Source organism: Lissotriton helveticus, chromosome 2_1 (genome assembly GCF_964261635.1).
Source record: "Lissotriton helveticus chromosome 2_1, aLisHel1.1, whole genome shotgun sequence".
NCBI lineage: Eukaryota > Metazoa > Chordata > Amphibia > Caudata > Salamandridae > Lissotriton > Lissotriton helveticus.
The window spans coordinates 259,049,826-259,071,153 of record NC_136059.1 but is presented as its reverse complement, the minus strand read 5'-3'; the positions used below and the strand labels follow the sequence as shown (position 1 = coordinate 259,071,153).

Here is a 21,328-nt window from a genome sequence, read left to right as displayed (position 1 = left end):
CTGTGCAGGTAGGGGAGGTGCCTGTATAGGGGATCATGTTCTGAACAAATATTGCCAGCTAGGGAACCTCGTCACTGCACCACCTAAAGTAATCACAAAATTTACACATAACGAATGTTGCCCACCTCAAGTGACCAGCTACCAATTGGTCACACATTAGACATATTATAACACAAAAATGAAGGGCAGCCAAAGTTCCAAAGTAATAACAGCCAAATCCTTTACTGAGATGTGTAGGGAGAAACAAGACAAGTTGTATTTTTATTGATTTTTTGTATTCTTTTCTCCTTCAAACAGATAAACAGGCAGAGCCAACGTATTTCACCTAAACATAGGCTTCTTCAAGGCTGCAAACATGCCAAAAATACATATGAATAATCTGACTGAAACGTACATGGTACTAATAAAAAAAAAATGACATCAGAAAGTGCCACACCCAATAGCAGACGTTCTTATGAATAAGGAAAAAGACCTAGAGATTGTAAACAAAATTAATGAATCTACACAATTTTTCACATTGAAAAAACATAGAATAAGAGAACAATGGGAAAACACATACCACCACAATAACTGTAGCAAGATAACATGCACAAAACATCTTAAACCAAAAAACATTTGAATCCTGACTAAACACAGAAAACATCATTGTATGTTTTAGATTTCCCCATTTGGCCTTTCACCCCATATTTAAACTGCATGAGGAAGATTCAGCAACAACCTAGAAGAGACAAAATAAAACAGGCCTGAAAAATCGAGCCTGCCAACAGAAGTGATGGGAAAAAGAGGGGAAGCAGAAACGAAAAAAATAGGAAGAAAAAAGGAAATTATACACATACCCCGAATCATGCATGAATAGGGTAAATGGAAAGAGTTGGCCTGAAAGGGTGTCCAAAAGATGCATGTGAACTACTGACGTACTGTACCAAAATTTTGCAATCCCACCTAAAATGAACAAGTTCTTACCAGTGCTTATAAATTTAATTTGGTCACATATTGAGTAAATAACTGTCACACTGAGATTGTAAACATCTGCTCCATGCTAATGGATTACAGCATAAATATATTAAACATCAATGTGTCCATCCTTTAGCTCTCCTATCGATTGAGAGCCTAAAGGAAATTCAAAACCACCGATGGTGATCCATGTCTCACCCACAAATGATTTCACCTAGTGCACCTCTAGTGTCCATCGTCCCCATTGTTCGATGTACCACAAAAAACATGCATTAGAAAGAGCACGTCCCACCCCATTGGGTTGACCCTAACCAATTGTTCAAGTGCTTGGTGCCACCACACGTAAAGAGCAGCGAAATCAAATACCTAACGCGTCTCTGTATTGTAAAACCCTGGAGCAAAGAATGTCAGAGACTGAAGAGCGTCCAAAAATCACAAGTCTCTCAGAAATCCTTTGGTAATGTTTATTTTGGTTTACTAAGCAAAGAGAGGAAGGCAAAGAACACAAGTAAACACTATAAATAGCATCTAATGCCAGTATGTAAAGATGTTAACACATCTTCCAAAACAGTCTTCACAAATCATCAGCTGGTCAAATCACACTGACGGGGTGCAGGTAGATAGTGGTTGCCCCATCTGTTTCTTAATAAGCATAAGTGTTATATTTCCAATTCACCAAACAGAAATGTCTCATGATCCCAAAGATTGTAAAACAGACAATTCTATAACACAGCCCTTCCTAGCCATATCAGATCGATTTATCATAACTCAAATGTATTGGCAAGGCCACTTCTGAAATTCTTCAAGCATGCTCAATATGTGGTTGTTAGTCAACAAAAGGCGCCTGTGATGGTCAAAATCCTTGCGGCACATGACAGCAGATTTGTGTGTGTCCTCCCTATGTCATGGGAAACTGGTCTACATGTTTCTCCAAAATAGATGAATGAATGTACTTAGCAAGGTCCCCATTGAAGAAACAAGCAGTGCAGGAAAGCAAAAAGATCATGTAATTCCAGGTATATCACACTGTAGATGTGCCAAAGGTTCCTAGAGAAGTATAGTAAAAGTAAAATTAAAGATATGACGGAGAAATTGTAACTCATTATCTAAATTGAGTCCCATCTTGACAGATCTTAAAGTACATATCCACTTAGCCTCCAGTTGTCTGAGATATTGTTTCCTGTCTCCACCCATTCTATTTGGTAGGGCTAGGTCAATATCATGAAACTTAAAGTTAGCCCTGTTTGCCCCAGTAATACAATCATGTGAGACCAAAGAGTAAGCAATGTCTTGGTTTATACAATCCCTGCTCTGTTCTAGTATACGAATTCTGGAGTGTTGTACTGCCAATATATATTCTGTTATGAACACAAATGATGACATAAACCACGAAGCAAGACTGGCAACTGATGAAATGGTGGATATTGTGTCCCATCTCCGTATTATATCACACCTCTTTTATTTTATACACAACCATGTGGCATATATTGCAATCCCCACACGTATATAGGTGCCTCTTGGTCTTTTAAGCCAAATATTTGGTTCCTGCATTTAATGTAAGTTGTAACTAGGGCATAGTACCTCCCTTACTGCCTTAATCCATTTATAGGTAATGGAGGGTTTGTTCAAGATCAAATTACTGACTCTGGGAACTGTGCAAAACAAAAAATCTAATAAAATAAAAAAGGACATAAAGAACTATAACGTGGAGAATACTTACCCGTACCTCCATAAAGATTTCTATATTAATAGAACATACTCCTACTCACAGACTAATAAACCCTGGGGACGGTACAACCGTCGCCAAAACCTGGTAGGCTTTTCCGACACTTCGGCTGAGTCTTCAGACAGTTCAGACCCAGGTGAGGGGTCCAGCGCGAACGCAAGGCGCGGTGGTGGCCATAGTAATTTTTTAGCCAGAGGCCAACCCAACACCCCCCAACGAGGGCGTGTAAAGAAACCTCAAAGATGGCAAAATCCCCCAAGAGAGAAAAACCAGGAACAACTTTTACCAATGGTAGCTGATAAACCAGCAGAAACGATACCCATTTTTAATCTCTCGCAGCATGTACTGTTAGAAACAGAAATTGAAATATTAAAGAAAGGGTTATCTTTTGTGCCAACCATCCGTCCCAACTTTATGGAACTGCACACTGAGCTGTTAAGATTTTTCAGAACAATACGTCTAAAAGCGTTTTTTCAACTACATCCTAGTACTGTTTCTGAACCTAACACCCCCTTCCGACCCCCATCCACTTTCTCTCCCTCCTCTACAATGGTACCACCTGATATCATAACATTCGAGAAACTTGTTCTTGGAGACCTGGAAACAATTCAGAATAGCAAACTGTTCATCCCTTACAACATCTCATTGCAAGAGAAGCAAGCCATTGAAACACTCAAAAATAACAAGAACGTGGTCATTAAAAGTGCAGACAAGGGCGGGGGGATTGTTATTCAAGAAACAGAAACATATAAGGCGGAAATTATGCGCCAACTAAATAACACTGACCATTACCAAAAACTCCCCGGTAACCCTACCAAACAAATTCAAGAAATAATTGTCAAACTTACATCTCAAGCTTGCTCTGAAGGTTTTCTGAGTAAGAAAGAATACAACTTTCTTAATGTAAAATCCCCCAGACTTCCGGTTATATATACTCTTCCAAAAATTCACAAGAACCTCACAACTCCACCGGGGCGACCTATCGTTTCTGCCTGTGGCTCAGTCTTGGAACCCCTAGGAGCCTACGTGGACTTCTTCATCAAGGAGTTTGTCCCCACCACGGCATGCTATGTGAGAGATAGTATGTCAATGATTAACCTGGTAGAACATCTGGAATTTGACCCCCTCCGTGAGACACTGTGCACGTTAGACGTGGAATCACTGTGCACAAATATTCCACAAACGGCTGCACTATTAGTCATTCAAAAACTCTTGGATACTCGCCCACGTCCACACAGAGTCCCAACAATTTTTATTCTCCAATTACTGGAACTCTGTTTGACAAGAAATTTCTTTTTCTTTGACAACACTTTCTTCCAGCAGATCAAGGGGACATCCATGGGGGCTATTTTTGCCCCCAACCTGGCTATACTGTTTATGGACCAACTGGAAATGGGCTCCATCCTGACTTCATCTAATCCCTTCTTCTCAGGTATTAAAATCTGGAGGCGGTATATAGATGACATTTTCCTCATTTGGAACCAGACCAACGAAACGTTAACCAATTTTCTACATTGGCTTAATAACAATTGTTGTGGACTGACATTCACCCTGAATTACGATAAGTCCTCTATACCTTTCTTGGACCTCACCATCTACCATGCAGAAGGTGAACTCCTTACGAGACTTTTCAGGAAACCCACGGAGCGCAATACGCTTCTGTACTATAAAAGTAACCACCCCAGAGCATTGAGAGACTCTCTACCATACTCACAGTTCCTCAGGATAAGACGAAACTGTTCCTGCAAAACTGACTATTTTAGAGAAGCTGCAGTTCTCTCTAATAAATTAAAGGATCGGGGCTACCCGAGGAGAATAGTCAAGCAGGCCCTGAAACGCGCATGGTATTGTCCGCGCGAGGTTCTCTTGACACCAAAAGACAAAGATCTGAAAGAAAGAATTGCTTGCGTGACAACATTCTCGCCTGTTTCCAATAAAATTAGAAAGTCTATAATGAAACATTGGCCAACAATAAATGCTGGCTCGATAAACATTGAAAGACCCCTCTTCGCCTTCCGTAAGAGCAAAAATCTAAAAGACCACCTGTCAGAGCAGCATTACCTATAACAACACAGGGAGCCACACTCGATGCAGCCTGGGGCTTACCCCCACTCCTAGGCCATGTAAAATGTGGTTGTTGCAATGTCTGTGAATACACGGTGGAGAATAAAAAATTCACTCACAATGACACCACGTATGAAAGAAACTCCTTGTCAAATTGCAATTCTTCAAATGTAATTTATGCCATACAATGTCCCTGCAAGAAACTGTACATTGGCCAGACCACACAAAAAGCCAAGACACGCATTTGTCAACACAGTAGCCGTGTAAGGTGTGAAACAGCCAACGCTCCTTTGGTGGACCACTTCATCAATGCTGGACACAATGAAGATGACATAAAATGGACAATTTTGAAAGTGGTCAAACTACCAGCACGAGGTGGAGATATTGCCCAAATGCTCAACAGAGAGGAGTTAAAGACAATGATTCTATTCAACACGATAAGGAATGGTCTAAACCGAGCAGAAGATTGGACTGCTCTATTATAACTTACACACTGCTCTTCCAGGATTGGAAACAGGCAGACAAAAGACTCTATGTGTATATCAATGCTAGTCCGCTTCTACTTATAACTCCCAGTTGTATATAATCCTGAAATCAACTGTATGTCACATGATGCACCTTCACATACCACCGTGCACTTTTCTGCATAATAGTGCACTTTTATACAACAAGCACTCCCGCCGTCTGCACAATTGCACCCTCACCTGCACTGTAAATATTATGTTCATAAGGTTCACTCCTTGTGCCTATATTACAACCTTATTGACCCATTAGGCCACCCCTTAATGGATGCCAGCGACCCAAGCCCAACTGAGAGGTTGTTACCTTTTCAAGGGTTACTCATTACACCCTTTCGGGCCCATAAGGCCACTCCATAATGGCTGCCAGCGTTTCTAGCCCAAATAAGAGGTTATTACCTCTTCCAAGATGGCCGCCACGGTCAGCCACTCCACAATGGCCGCTAGTTTTAAACCCAGCCAAAACCTACACCATTCCAAGATGGCCGCGAACGATTGGCCTCTCTCTACCTCGACACCCATGCCGCCTTAAGCAGAATGTTGATACCTGAACGCCAAACTGCCATCATAGCAGTGACGGACAGGACATCGTTCCCCCGCTCCCAGAACACCAACTACAGCAGAGTCATTGTACTCGCAAAGGTAAGAGCCATACCGCCCCCAAGCCTGCGGACTCGCTGGGCTATCTTCCCTCAATATTAATATTAATTTCAAAGAGTCAGATTTTTACCCTGGAGTGAGCCACTCGCTCTCTCTCCTTTACTAGAAACTGTGCTAGCCTCGATCTTGAATCGGCAGCCCATCCAATCCAGACGAAGGATTGGTCACCAGGTAAACGGCCCTCTGTTTATTGATTTATTAATGCTCCGGTTAATCCCAACACCTAATCCTCTACTCCCGGTTTTCAGAATACGCAGCTGACGAACATTGGGTCGTCACATTTCACTGCCAACCGCGTGGACTCCAAGACCTAAAACTTAGGTAACATTACCTTATGTGCCCACTCCCAGAGCACACAAACGATCTAGAAACCACCACCTAAATGGCACCTCTTATCTCTCCAGACTAAGGAAAAACCCCATAGCGGGACTTCCTCACATCCCCTGAGTAGGATACGCCGTACGCCCCAGACTGAGGGAGCCAAAACTTGGGTAAGCTGATTTCCCGAGCCCCCGTGGAAATCTGGGTACCTCTCACCTCGTTTACCCCAATCATTCACCGTATGAATGCACATGAATGCATGACCGGTGGACGCGAGAAACTCTATGCCGCCAAAAGGTTTCTTGATAGACATCTCGTCTTTAGCATTCAAGGTCAAAGGAAGTCCCATCACCCTTCACTCATGCACTCGGCGTTGAAAGTCCCTTTTTTGAAATGTCACCCTGTTCCAAACACTGAATAGAACACGCTAAGTCGATTCCGAGTAAATTGAAAAATTTACATTTTATTTAGAATGTTTTGTGTTGTAGGAGTATCGCTTTTACTCAGTCAGTGACTGATAATATTCTCTCACTTTTTCCCCCCTTTTTTTCTCTCATTTTTTCGTCCTTAACAGGCGGTTGCTTTACAGGCAGGCAAATGTTTTCAATTTTTCTGTCCTGATGATGATCCCATTCAATTAGAGCTTAAGGGGATCGAAACGTCGACTTTTTAGCACACTCACGACCTAACCAATGTGTAGTATTTTAGTCGTGTTTAGTGTTCCCTGGCAAACACTTCAATTTAAATTCGATTCCAAGTGGCCAGTTTTGCTCTTTTTTTGCCTGTGAAATTCTTTTCCTTATATGTTGTTTGTTGCTCACGAATGTGGTACAGGACTGTGCCAGCGATTATCTATGTAACGTTTGTGCAAATTGTTCAAATAAATACCCTGTCCGGCTGGACAGTGGAAAAATATAGCTCCCTAATATGGCCTATATTTCATCTGTAAATTTGATTCTGATAAGCTAAGGACCTTTGTCTTTTAAAGCATCTTGGTCTTTTAAGCCAAATATTTGGTTCCTGCATTTAATGTAAGTTGTAACTAGGGCATAGTACCTCCCTTACTGCCTTAATCCGTTTATAGGTAATGGAGGGTTTGTTCAAGATCAAATTACTGACTCTGGAAACCCCATTTAGCAAAGTCCAATGTTTGTTGAGAATTTTAAATACCTTATGGTTAAGCCTAGAGTGTGTAGTTATAAATGACAAGCACTCTTCCGAATCCATGCTTTGTTTAGTATTTAGTGTCCTACAACCGATGTTCCTGACTTTAGCCACAGCACGTTGGAGATAACAGTTTTTGAAACCCTTCCTTTCAAGTCTAGTGATTGTTTGCCTGACATTGTGCTCTAGGTGTTCCTCTTTGTTGCAATTCCTACTCATTCTAATCACCTCACCAAATGGACTAGCCTGTTTGGTGCAGGGGGATGTGCTCTCTTGTGGTGAAAATGCTGTTCACAGCTGTTACTTTACGAAATAGTGTACTTTGTAGTGTGTTGTTAGATATATAATCAACATCTAGGAATTGGATTTGTATTTGTGACATATTAAGTGTAAAGAGGACATTGAAAGCATTATCATTGAGGAATTCAAAGTAAGCTCTCATTTGGTTTTCAGTTTCGGTCCAGATGATGATCACATCATCTATGTAGCATCCTCAATAGAGAATGTTTCTTGCCCTTTCTGCTGCTTCTGGGGACCACGCATGAGTGTGCACAACCCAACCCATGAACAGGTTTGCATACGACGGTGCAAATTTCGTACCCATGGCCGTTGCCTAAATCCGTTGATACCAGTCTTAGTCATACAAAAAATAGTTATTAGTGAGAATTAACTCAACCATCTCAAGTAGCATCCTGTTAGTTTCCAAGTAACTTTCTTTTTGTGCTCAAAGGAAGAAATCAACAGCTATGCATCCAAACACTCTCTTTATACTAGTTTATAGAGACTCTACATCTACATTCACAAGCCACATGGAGGCATCCAATACCAAGTCTTCAAACGTATTCAAGATCCCTGTAGTGTCTGTAGTGTCCCTCACAAATGATGGTAAATTCACCACTAGGGGTTTCAAGAAGGAGTCAACAAATTGAGATAAATATTCTATAAGAGACCCAATTACAGAGATGATGTGGCTCCCTAGAGGGAATCATCCCTTCTATGGACCTTGGGGAGAAAATATAAGCAGGGAAACCTAGGATTGTCAAATTTCAAAAATCCAAACTCTGAATCTGGTAAAAGGTCAACCTCTCTCCAGTGTGGCAATTTCTCATTTAATCGTGGTTTAGCAAGAATACATGGGTTTTGTTGTAACTTCTTATAACATGTCAGATTATCGAGTTGTCTATGGACCTCTCCTTTATAGTCAAGCATTAGGTAGGCTGCTCTTCACATGTGGTGACTCCAACCTCTTGAACACGGGGTTAGGGACAACCCAATGATGTGTGAGCTGCTCTTTTTAATGCATGTGTTTTGTGGTACATCAAACAATGGGGACGATAGACACTAGAGGTGCACTAAGTGAAATAATTGCTGGCTTGGGACATGGATCACATACAGTGGTTATGAATTACCTTTACACATCTCAATCAATAGCAGAGCTAAAGGATGGACAAATTGATATTTAATATGTTTATGCTTTTATCCATTAGCATGGAACAGATGTTCACAGTCTCATTGTGACGCGGTTATTTACTCAATACGTGACCAAATTCAATGTATGAGCACTGGTAGGTATTTGTTTATTTTAGGTGTGATTGAGAAGGTTTGGTCCAGTAAGTCAGCAGTTCACATGCATCATTTAGACACCCTTTTAAGGCAACTTTCTCTGTGCACCCTATTTATACGTGATTTAGGGTATGTGTATCATTTCCTTTTTCCTTCCTCTTATTCCTTTTTTGTTTCCCCTCTTTTCACCTTCCCTTCTGTTGGTCTCAATGTTTCTGGCCTGTTTATGTTGTCTTTCCCTGTTTCTTGCTGAATATCCCTCATGCAGTATAAATATGGCATGAAAGGTCATATGGGGAAATCTAAAATGTCCAGTGATGTTTTCTGTGTTTGGTCGGGACTGAACTGTTTTTTGGTTTGAGTGGTTTTGTGTATGTTATGCTGTTACAATTATTCTGGTTTTATGTGTTTTCCCATTGTTCTCTTATTATATGTTTTTTCAATGTGACAAATTCATAGTGTGGATTTAATAATTTTGTTTGCAATCTCTAGGCCTTTTTCCTCATTCATATGGATGCACGGTATTGGGTGTGGCACTTTCTAATGTCATGTGTTTTTTTATAGGTACCATGTATGTTTTAGATGAATTACTTATATGTATTTTTGGCATGTTTGCAGCCCTGAAGTAGACCATGTTTGGGCAAAATGTGTTGGCTGTGCTAGTGTGTCTGCTTGAAGAAGAAAGAATAAAAAAGAAAAATTCAAGCAAACACCAACTCCTCTTGTTTCTCTCCTCCCATCTTAGCAAAGGATTTGACTGTTATTACTTTGGAACTTTGTTTGCCGCTCATTTTTGTGTTATAACAGAGGGAGAGTGTGGGGAGGGGTGCCTATATAGGAGATTATGGTCCGTACCCGGAACCACGCCGTAGGAAGACTTGACCTGCCGGCTTCTTCCCATACCGGGGCATCTGAATTACCGGGAGCCTACATACTCCCTTTATTTCTTAAGTGGACGCCGATAACTTACACCGATTCAAGACATCTACACAGTTGGGAGAGAACGCACGTGGCACATATGGTTGGGAGTCCAATCACCACACGATAATACAACCTGACAATTTGTATAGTTCAAGAATTGCACTGACGGCGATTTGGACCCATTTCTTCTCTCCTGGTCTCGAGCGGGGCCGGGTTGGAATTATCACCGGCCAAGCGACCAACGGTGCACCACTGTTTAATTGCAGCCCTGATGAGTCGCGGGATCACTGTTCTGTGACGCGACGAAACACGTGTTGGCTGGCTAACAAGATACAATAAAAGAAGAACTGAACTGTACAAACTTTGGTGTTCTCTCTGACAGCGGCAACCTGAACTTTGAAGTGTCCACTGTGACACAAAAACACTGTACTTTTTTCCTTGGAGTTGTGCAATAGGCATTTGTTTGCTTTGATTTAGCGGGTGGTCTCAACCACACACTTCAAGAGGGGTCATAGGGCTCTTCCCCTTGCCTGTCTGCACCTTCGTTTTCAAACATCAGCACATAACACTTTTGCGCTTTTATAAGGGCAGTGCGCCCAGTATTTCCCCCACTCTAAAAACCCTGTTCTCAATAGATATCTATAGGAGATTATGGTGCCTGTACAAGTGGGGGATGCGACTGGGCAAAGGGGGGAGGTACGTGACTGTGTGGGGGGCATGTGCAGGTGGTGTGGTGCCTGTGTATGTGGGGTGGGTTGCTTGTGCAGGTTGTGGTACTAGTGGCTGGGTAGGGTGGGGTGTAAACAGATGTGTTAGGTCCCTTCCATGTGTTGACAGTGAAGGAAGACTTTAAAAGAGTTTCAACATGCACTTCATCATCTTCATGGCCAGGGCATGGTGTCTTGCACTCTTTTCCCTGTAGATTATTATGATGTAATTTTAGCTCCTTGCCAGGTACTCCTCCACAATCAGCACCTAATCATCCTCTTCACCCTCATCTTCTTCTCACCTCCTCTTGGTGGCCGCTGACATAGCTACTTGGAGGAGGATTGAATTATCTCCTTGGATTGTCCACCATCCTCCACTAGTGGATGATTCAGTTTCATCAAGTGACTCGTGTTCAGCACCTGAAAGACAGAAGTTGCAACAGAATAAGTATTTGCCATAGTATATCTAGTGCAACAACACAAATGTTTGGTCTAATAATCTTTGCAGGTATCTGATGTTCCACATGGGACCTGGTTTGTTTAAAACGACATGTGACTGCTCACACTGTAGCATTGAGATGTTCATGCCAGATGAGCAATGCAAATTCAAACTCACCAGCTCCAGCCCCAGCTCTGTGTGGTATTGAGATCTCCCTTGATGTCAGCTGCAGAACTTGGCTCCTTGACTGTGTGGCGAAAGATGTGATCCTAGATCTAGTGGCTTCAGAAGGAAGTGACACTGTAATTAATGTTCAGCATGAATAATATGTGAACATTCAAAAATAACACAGACATCACTGATGATGTTGGAACATATCACACACCAACTTCAGATGCTACATAAAGTGGCAATATCTGCTAATATCCTTTCCAGAGGATTTAGTTATTGTACAGTATTTGGGAATCAATAGTGTACAACACTACATGACACTCTTACCTGACGGACGGATGGTAGTGGTCTGACTTCTGAAGCCAGAGTGTCTCCCAAATCCCTGTATAGTGTACTTTGGAGCACTGAGGATGTCCTGCCACAGCTGTAATGTGCCATACACATCCATATTTCAATACAAAGGATGATGGGAATCATTTCACATGTATATGTCATAGGTATAGACTTTCAACCCAGTTGTGGCTACTCCTCTTTAGATGAGACTATATAAGCAATTTAGTACTTACTGTATTAATTTAACATGAATGTAGAGTCATCCTTTCATTAGCCCACATGTTAATATTTATCATTAATATTATTAAGCACTTACAGACCACATAGCTATCCGTAGGCATCCCAGTGCTACTTGTGCAGCACAGGAGCACCAAGAAATTCGAATTATACATTATTAAAAGAAGATGTTCTAGAAAAGCCAAGTATTAAGCATTTTTCGGAAAGGGAGTAGCTGCTTTTCTGAATGCAGAGAGAGAGGGAGGATGTTCCATAGCCTGGCAAACTTTTATGAAAAGAAGCACCCTCCACATCTTTACCTTCTAACTTGGGGGACTTTGGTTAAATAGGCATCAGAAGAATGCAGGGTTCTTCGGGGTGGTAAGCTTGTCTCTCTGAGAGCTTGTCAGGGGCAAGGTTGGGGAGTTCTGAGAGTCTGTTTTCAGTATAAGGTGCCTGATTGTGATCAAGAGTAGAAATAAAAGTGGGGGAAAAGCGATTAAACTTTTCATAGATATTTTGGATTTTGTTGTGAAAAAACCTTGCTAAGTTGTGACACCGTAATGATCACGGGAGAGGAGACTGAGGACCTCATTACAATATAGGAATTGGTTCCGACCAAGCATCATAATCGGTCCGGAGGAACCGCCGACCTAGAGTCGGTGGTTCCTCCGGACCGATTATGATGCTTCCGAACACTGTTTGTAAGGACTTCTGTTGACTTCTATGAGAGCCTGTGTTACGACCAACAACACAGGCTCCTATGGGAAAAAGGGGTGTCTGAGGAAAACCTTACACCCTGGGGCAAGCACCTCATGGTACCTGGGACACAGTGCATGGTCTTACAGAGGGTACCCCCATGGCCCCCAACCCAAGGTCTCAGGATGGAGGGGCCTGCTAGTGACCCCCAAAGTCAGTTTCTGACAACCTTTTCATGTCAGACGGACTTAGTTGCAAAGACTGTCAGAATTCGACATCGTAATCGGTCGGGAACGCTGTCCGTAGAGCTGTACGGATTGCCTACGACCTACTCGGACTCTCTGATTTAAGGTTTGGACCGATTTGGAATGACCAAATGGTTCCCCTTCCAACCGCATGCATCAGAATTGTTTCTGACCGAGTTGGGCAGATGGGTTACGACACAGCCAAGGGAATCCGACTGTCGGTCGGAAGCTTGCAGACTGACATCGTAATGAGGCCCCTAGGCTCAAGGAGAGATTTTGCAATGCCGAAAATTTCTTGTGGAGAGTTGGTGGCATAAGCAATTTTTTCTTTGAAGTAAGCTGCATGAGCTCTTTTAATTTCAACTTGATACATTTTTATATATTCTCTGTAGTTCTGTTTGCTTGTCACCCCATAATCTTTCTTCTGGAACCTTTCCACCCTTTTACATATTTGCTTTAGTTTATGAAGATTGGTTGTGTGCCCAGGTGAGGATTTCCCTTTGGCTCGCCTAGTGAAGGTTTTTAATGGGATAACCTGATTAAGAGTGGATTGAATCCACTCTGAGAACTGAACACAAGTTGTAGTTGAGTCAGAGTCTAAATTAAGTTGAGATTCTGTAAGAGTTTGTATCCAATGTTCCACAGACAGTGTCGACCAAGCTCGATCTTTATAACTAGTTGGCGTGAAATTCATGTGGGGCAGAGGCATTTGCAGAATTACTGGGACCATAAAATGATCTGACCAAATTAACGGAATTGAACCTAGCAGTTTTAGCCTTGTGTCATTAGAGAAAACAGGGTTGAGTAAGTGTCCTTTTTCGTGAGTGGGTCCTATGAGGAGACTGGAGGCTTGAGTATTTCCAGATTCGTCCAGGTGAAGGGGAACATTTCCTAATATAGTAAAATTAGCTTTCATACTATTCAAATTTGAGTCAATTTCAGGAAAGGACTGAAGACATTTGCTACTTGATCCAGGTCGTCTATAAACTAATATACCAGTAAATGTGCTGGGAGGGGTGAAAGAGATCGCAAAAGTCATAGTTTCTCAATCTAAAACTTGTGTGAGCTCAATATGACAGCTAAAACCATCTTTCAGAATATTTGTGAGCCACCATCCCTCTTAATTGCATGATCCATATGTTGTATGTTATAGCCAGGAGGAAGAGCTTGAACAATTTCTATGTCTGATTCTACAAGTAACCACGTGTCTGTCAGAAATATGCCATACAGTTTTTCCTCTTCTAAATGAGTGAAAAGTTCTAGCTTATGTTTGTTATGTTTTGATAGTGATCTGTAATTGATCAGAAACATTTTACAATTAGTTTGCGAGTTGATAAGTGGCTTGGGATCAGTATTCTAGGAGAGGGAGAACAGACAATGTTTACACATGGTTTCACCCTCATCATGGTAAAAGTTATGCTGAAGAGTACCTGGGGATACTTACTTGGAGAGCGCCAGAGTCCCTGGCCCTGGCTAGACATGGACAAGTGCAGACGGATTTGCCTTAGAAACGCCTTTGGCGCATGCGTCTGCACAGTGGGTCTCATCTATAGCAATAGCCTGAGACACTAGAGTGCTGACCAAAATTGCATCTTCCGGCATCTTAAAATGTGAGGGCAAAACCGTTAAAAATGAATAACTAAAAACATGTGCAAATTCAATTTAAATCACAGGTTTTAAAATAGCAGTTCCCCCTTTCGTTCGCGTATTAGGCAAAATGTATAAGCACAATCACAATACTACTGTGCAACGCTAACCGTGCATCCGCACAGCGTGTCTCCTTTATAGCTCTGAGACACTGGAGCGCTGACCTAAATGGCGTCTTCAAGTGTCTCAAAGTGCGAGCGCAAAACCGTTAAAAATGAATAACTAAAAACATGTGCGAATTGCATTTAAATAACAGGTTTTAAAATAGCAGTTCCACATTGTGTTCCCGTATTAGGAAAATTAAGTAGTATACTCTTATGAGCCATATCTGAGCATATGAAGATAAGTGATAACAGAGATATTAGACACACACCACATGCTACTGACATATCATCCAATATATAAGACTATAAGCCTTTTATTAAGTAATTAATAAGTGTACTTACCAGGGTATGCCATCTGTGCAGTGTGTGGTGCCTGACCGTATGTCATACCTGTATGTGGAGCAGAGATTGCTGTAGTCTGTGTTTTTCTGGCCAGCGTCACTGAGCCTAAAACGATATGAGTGTATTTAGTTTACAATCTAGTTGACACATGTAATGAATAACATATCCTAGTTCAGTTCACATTTTTGAGACTATTGATGGATTCAATGTAAATTATCTATCTATTATCTATCTTGTCTGATCACAATGTAGTAAATAGGTCTCTCATTTGGGTATATTTAAACACCAGTTTGTGCTGGTGGTGTGGGTTGATGTGCTCCATGAGGTTGCCTCGCTGCAAGTGAAGGAACCTCTGCTCCAGTGGATGAATCTACTCTGGCTGTACGTGGCAATAAAAAGAAGAAGTCAACAGACAAAACCAACAAATGATGATTATGTGCAACTTTTCACATGTTTACTCAATTGCATTTACAAGACTGTGATGGTTACTAAATCAGGCACATTTTCTAGTGTCATATACCAGTGTAAAATGAAATTACTAGCAGTGATGGGCCACTGTTTGTGAATGAGAAATTGGAAGTTATCATTTCCATCACCATGGATTCTGAGACTTGTAGTGCAATAGACAAAACGAGACACTTGAGAGGCTAACTCTAACCATGAATATTAGCACAATCTTGAAGTAGCTTCCATAGTCACTTTTACGGTGTATTGTACACATGCATCATTGTAAGTCATTACTTAAATCAACACATATTACCTAGCACCACATTAAAGTAATCATTCACAGGCAGACCATGCAGCAGATGGGTATGCATGGTGTAGAGGACGTCCTTCTCAATTGGGCTGACACGTAGAAGGGCTCCTGTTTGTCTACCAGGGAGTGCTCTGGCCACCTCTATCCTGGTGAACTTCTCCTTCACCCGCCTCTTCTCATCCTGCCACTTCTTTTTGACATCTTTGACGGTATGGACATCTTCCCTTAATGCACTGATGGCAGTTGCCAACTCCTGCCATAGGCCTTCCTTCTGTTTTGCACTGCTGGGGTGTGTAGGTAGACCATGCAGTTTTTGTAGTTCCTCACTACCAATGTTACAATCATATTCACCTCCTTCTCAGTGGAGTTCTTCGTCCTCCTCGTATGTAGCATGCGTATGGCAAGACAAGGCACAGAGCAGGCAGGTGAACTGCAGTTGTGGAAATACCAGAGCTTTGAATATGTGCTGCTTTCATGTATTTTGTAGTGCAGGGGTTGCAGGTGTTGGTAATTGCCTGCAGGTGTATGAAATTACAGTTTCTCCGCCCGAGTCTGGAGTTTCCGCCCAGAGGTTGGAACTTCCTCCCGAGTGCGGAGATTCTGCCCCAAGTGCAGAAGCTCCACCCAAGTGCGGAAACTCCACTGTCATAAATATACTACTCGTAAGACCCTTTCTGAATACTGAAAATTCGTAAAGTTAGACCTTTGGTCTAAAGTTAGACCCTTTTGTAGAAAGGAAAAACCTCTTTAGGGGTTCACTGATGCACTTGGTCCTTAAACCAACAAAGAAGAGATTGGCACGGAAGCTGTAATATCAAAAGAATGCATTTATTAACCTCACATGAGGGAGACTGCGTCAATACGGTATCCTCATGCCACTGTATGAGACAGTCTAAGGAGTACTGAAACCAAGGGCCTTTTATGGCCAGTTTATTGCTGAGTTAGCATGAAGACTCAAAAAGAGGCAGTACAAGTGTGCACACAAATAACTATTACACATATAAGGACTAACAGAAAATACTTAGTCAACAAAGTAGGAGGAGTAACAGAGTTGCTAACATCAGTTAAAATAGCCTGACAGTTATACAATAAGAGCAGGTGCATTCTACCAGCTAGGCCTTTCTGAGCATGTGCAGTGCTCTGGCTCAGTACCGAAGGAGTTAACTCCAACTGATGACTTAAGCAGAATACAAGGGCAGGCAATAGTGAAGAGGGAGAAAGCACATGGCGAGCACATGGCTAACTAAAATGACTGCCAAAAAACAAAATGGCTTCAGCTGATGCTAACAGCCTTTTCAGCTAGTTTCCACACTGGTCTAACTTTACGTTTGTGAATTGGGCCATGAGTATTTTTGCTGAAATCTGAAACTTGGCTGAAATCCCTGTATGTTATTTTGCATCGGATTTTGCATAACTTGGCAGAATGTATATTCCCATTGATAATGGCGTACGATATTCAGACACTGACAAGTGTAAATGTCTGGAACAAAACTTACAAAATATGGCTGTTTGAAAATGGCTATCATGTAAAGGCTTCTTGTTGTTGAATAATCCAGACCCGAGGTTAAAATAGTAAAAAAAAAAAAAATAATAATGATTGAAGTCAAGAGATTAGTGAAGATCTTCTGGCAAACTCAAGGTGCATGTATGGTTCAAATGTATAATTAATTGGACCAGACCTTAAATTACATTTAATTTTGCAACAAGGACTGTTACATTGTGTCTATAGGAGTCAGTTAGCTATTGGGGAACCAGCAGTTAACTTAAATTGTACCTCAGTGATTCCACTTATTCTGAGATTATTAATCCTTTTGGGTCTGACAAAACATGTTCTTCATTCACTTCTGTCCCAAAGTGAAAAGCAGGGGCCGGCATGCTAATGCTAATTTAGGTCTTGATGTTCAAATGCCATCGCTTGTTTTGGCTTGCATCTTTCAACTTTGAAAGTTAAGAAGATTTCTGCCATTCTTGACTCTGGATCACAAATTAAATGTAGACTCTGCTTTATTATGCTTATGCCTAAATGTGGCTATTCATACTATCTAGGCTTACCACTGTATTTTACTCATAAGCTGCAGGTGATGCTGGATCTTGCTGCCTGCAGGATTCTGCATTCTACTGGCTTTGCTCATGTAAAGCCTCTTCTTAAGACATTACACTGGCTACCAATTCAAGCCTGAGTTGAATTTAAAAAACCAACCATCACCCATAGAGATACCTGCGGCAAGATTCTCATGTGTATTGATACTACAACTAAACAGTACATCCCATGCAGGTCACTCAGATCCATAGGAAATGCTCTCTTTCTCTTGAGCTTAAGGGGCTACTTTCACATACTATTTTTCATCTTCTGTTTTAGAAGTATCTGTAGTCATTTATGATAGGAACTGTAAGGATGTTTTCTCCCTAGCACCATGTAGCCTTTGGGTAATGCTATGTGTGTTTTTTAAAAGTTACCCAACATCAGACAAGAAGAGTAGGTCAATCTTGATAGGATGGCATTATTGTCAGAATTAACCTGGTTTGTAACTGTAACTTTCGGAATAATTTATGTATGAATTTCTGTAATGGGTTAATGTTGTACAGCCCGTCAAGAAAATATGGATCACAAGGGTATTGATGGAGGGTAAAAGACTCATTTTACACATTTGGAAAGTCGGGTCAGTATTTATTATTCAATGTTTGATACATGGCGTGGTTCATTAAACAACCATGTATTTTTTTATAACTGTGGGAGAGATTTTACCAAATGTAAAACATATTTGTGGCGATTTTCTGGAACTTTATAGTTAGCATTATGAAAAATAGTTTTCCAGCTCAATTTTCCTTTCTTCCCTCGTTCAGGAAGTTCATTTAATTAGTCATACATAGTTAACCATATGGTATTGCTTCAAATGTAGATTGATTACTTTTGTTATATATTCTGTATATTTTTTAAACATCACGCTGACATGTATGGTAATTATAACACGCATTCCAAAAGCTGTGGCTCCCATGGCTTCTAAAAGACATTGGGGAAAACAGCCCAAGTGCTGACACGTCAACACCTATTTAAATGGTGCAACCCTTAGCCCCAGCTGTCCCCTGACTTGTATCCCATCAGCCAAACTTATATGACTCTAGCTATAATTAACAGAATCACTCCCTAAATCAGGAGATCAGCACTGAGGGTTGCTGGCGGGCAAGTGGCGTACCTGAATTAAACTACCCGTCACACCCTTTTTTTTAGGCACGCTCCGTAATGGGTTGCCATGGGTCCCTAACAACTGGTGGGCCATCAGCGACCAATTAAGGTTGTGTTACAATAGTGGCCTCACCCATATAGAAGGTTGGTGGGCCAAACATGTCATATGGTTTCTCTTTATGGTCACAGTGATATATCAACAAAAAAGGGCCACGGTGTCTCCCTACCAATGAAGCTGTGAAGGATCATTCCTCTCCAGGGAACCATCAAGCTTATGATCTGTGACTAAGAAGCCTAATGCTGATCAGACAATAGTTAGTACTATCAACTAGTATCACTGCTCCAGTTGCAAAGTTATTGAAAAAGCAGTAAACAAGGAATTAGTGGTCCATCTGGACAAGAACAAAATCCTAGATTGTTTGCAAGTAGGGGTGCATTCTTCACATGGAAATTCGCTCATGAAATGTCATGATGATGCTGGACCTAGCAGCTCAGCCGCCCTTGTCCTTCTCAACCTATCCACTACTTTCATCTCTCTTTTGCCCACAATTTCACTTTGGATTCAGTTGATTGGAGAGATAAGCATTAGTCATACATGCGTAGCGTGCTTTATGTAAGATAGAATGTGAATGGCAGGTGTTCACTGTGGCATTAGACATGAGGGGTTTATTATGTAGGTCTGCGGTTTGTCAATGCAGCCGTTAAGCAGACCTATTACTTATAATATATATATAATTTTTATTGTTTGATTATTTATCTTACAATATGTAAAAGCAATAATTCATATTGTAACAAATATATTTAGAGTAAATAATACTTTAGGATAAAATATACATTATTATATTAATCAAAGTCATCCATGTTTTACAATGTAGCAACTCTGAATAGTGCAAATCTTATTGTACAGATTAACTGTTAAATAAGTCCTATATGTTCTCTCTGATCAAAATCATCAGGGTCTAATTTCTTTCTTATCATTAGTATGAATTTCACAATTGCAGAGTTCAAAACTAGGTCATTTGATTTTAGACATCTTATTAGTGCTTGTCTACAAGGCCATATCCAGCGGGTCTTAAAATCCCACTTAAGTATTGTTCTTCTTCCTCCAATTTTGGGCATATACAAGGCAAATGAATAATGTTCTCTTCTCCGTTTTTAAATAATCGGCACGGTATCAGTTCTGATGTAATCCGGTAGATCTTTGGCCTTGTTTATGTACTGCGCTTTTGTCAAATTTTTCTCATTTAAACTCTACAGGTGGTAAGACGTTAACTCAAAGGAACCCAGGATGGTTTTCCCCTCGCGTAAAATATCTTAAAAGAAAACTCAATAAAACCATAAGAGCGCTATATAGGAAAGCGAATGGGTCCACTTGTGCTGTGGTCGCTCAACAAATTAGACAATTAAAAAAGATTTACAGGAATGAAATTTGGAAGTCCAAACAAGCTCATTATGAAACAATTTGGTCCAAATTACATCATGCTTGCAAATCGAAAGACCCTCGGCTCTTCTGGAGTTTAATTAATAATTTAGAAAATGGCAACAATAGAAGCAACAGTGCAAATATTGATGAATCAACTTGGGTGTCTTTTCTAAATAATTCTAAAATGGTTCAATTAGGCCCTCAGTTTGTCCACGACAAAACTATTCTTATGCGTAATAAATGTCCAGAGATAACCGAAATATCTGGGCAAGTTCCGACAAATACCTCGGCTATTGAGCCATTGACAGTTGACAAAGTAAAAAAAGTGGTACATAGGATTCGATCAAATGGTGCGCCTGGGCCCAACGGAATGCCAAATGCCATATTTAAAGCTACCTTGAAGGATTGGCCAGAGGTTCTTACCCTCCTGTTTAATGATGCACTTAGAACCAGTAAAATTCCAGATTCTTGGCAGGGTAGTATCGTTCAACCAATTTACAAAAGCGGCCCTCAAGATAACCCAGCAAACTATAGATTAATAGCCCTAACTGATGTTGATGCTAAAATATTCGCAACCTGCCTGTTAGAGGAATTGGAATTATGGGCCTCAAAAGAAAAACTGATACCAAACTTACAAACTGGCTTCAGAAAGGGAGAATCAACCTACTCAAATTTAGTTTTATTAACACTATTAGGCGAAAGAGCTAAAATTAGGAAACAAAATCTGTATATATGTTTTATTGATTTAAAAGCAGCCTTGGACTCTGTGCCCCGTGACATATTATGGTCAAAATGAAATGATTGGGGAATATCTGACGCACTTTTAAAAATGATTAAACTGCTATATTCGGATACTTGGGTCCAGATTAAAGTAGGCGACGATAGACATACAACCCGACACCTGGAAACAAACATCGGCTTGAAACAAGGTTGTGTTTTGGCCCCTTGCCTTTTTAATCTTTTTATGTCTGATCTCCCTGTCCATTTTAAAGATATTAATGTTCATTCCCCTTTTGTGATGGGCCAAGAAATTAAATATTTACAATACGCTGACGACAATATTTTATTAAGTCAGACAGTTATTGGCCTTAAAAGATTAATAGACTCTTTTAACGTTTATGTTAAAAGGAATGGTCTAAAAATAAATATAAAAAAAACAAAAATAATGAC

At 40.8% G+C, this 21,328-nt stretch overlaps 1 long non-coding RNA gene across 1 annotated transcript in view; it reads right to left on the bottom strand.

Moving 5' to 3' along the window:
* Positions 1-3,695, bottom strand: part of LOC144817889 (uncharacterized) — a 100,358-nt gene extending 96,663 nt beyond the window's left edge. The window contains exon 1 of the long non-coding RNA XR_013606994.1: positions 3,529-3,695. This is a non-coding gene — a long non-coding RNA (uncharacterized LOC144817889). The remainder of the gene's footprint in view (positions 1-3,528) is intronic.
* Between the last annotated feature and the right edge of the window lie 17,633 nt (positions 3,696-21,328).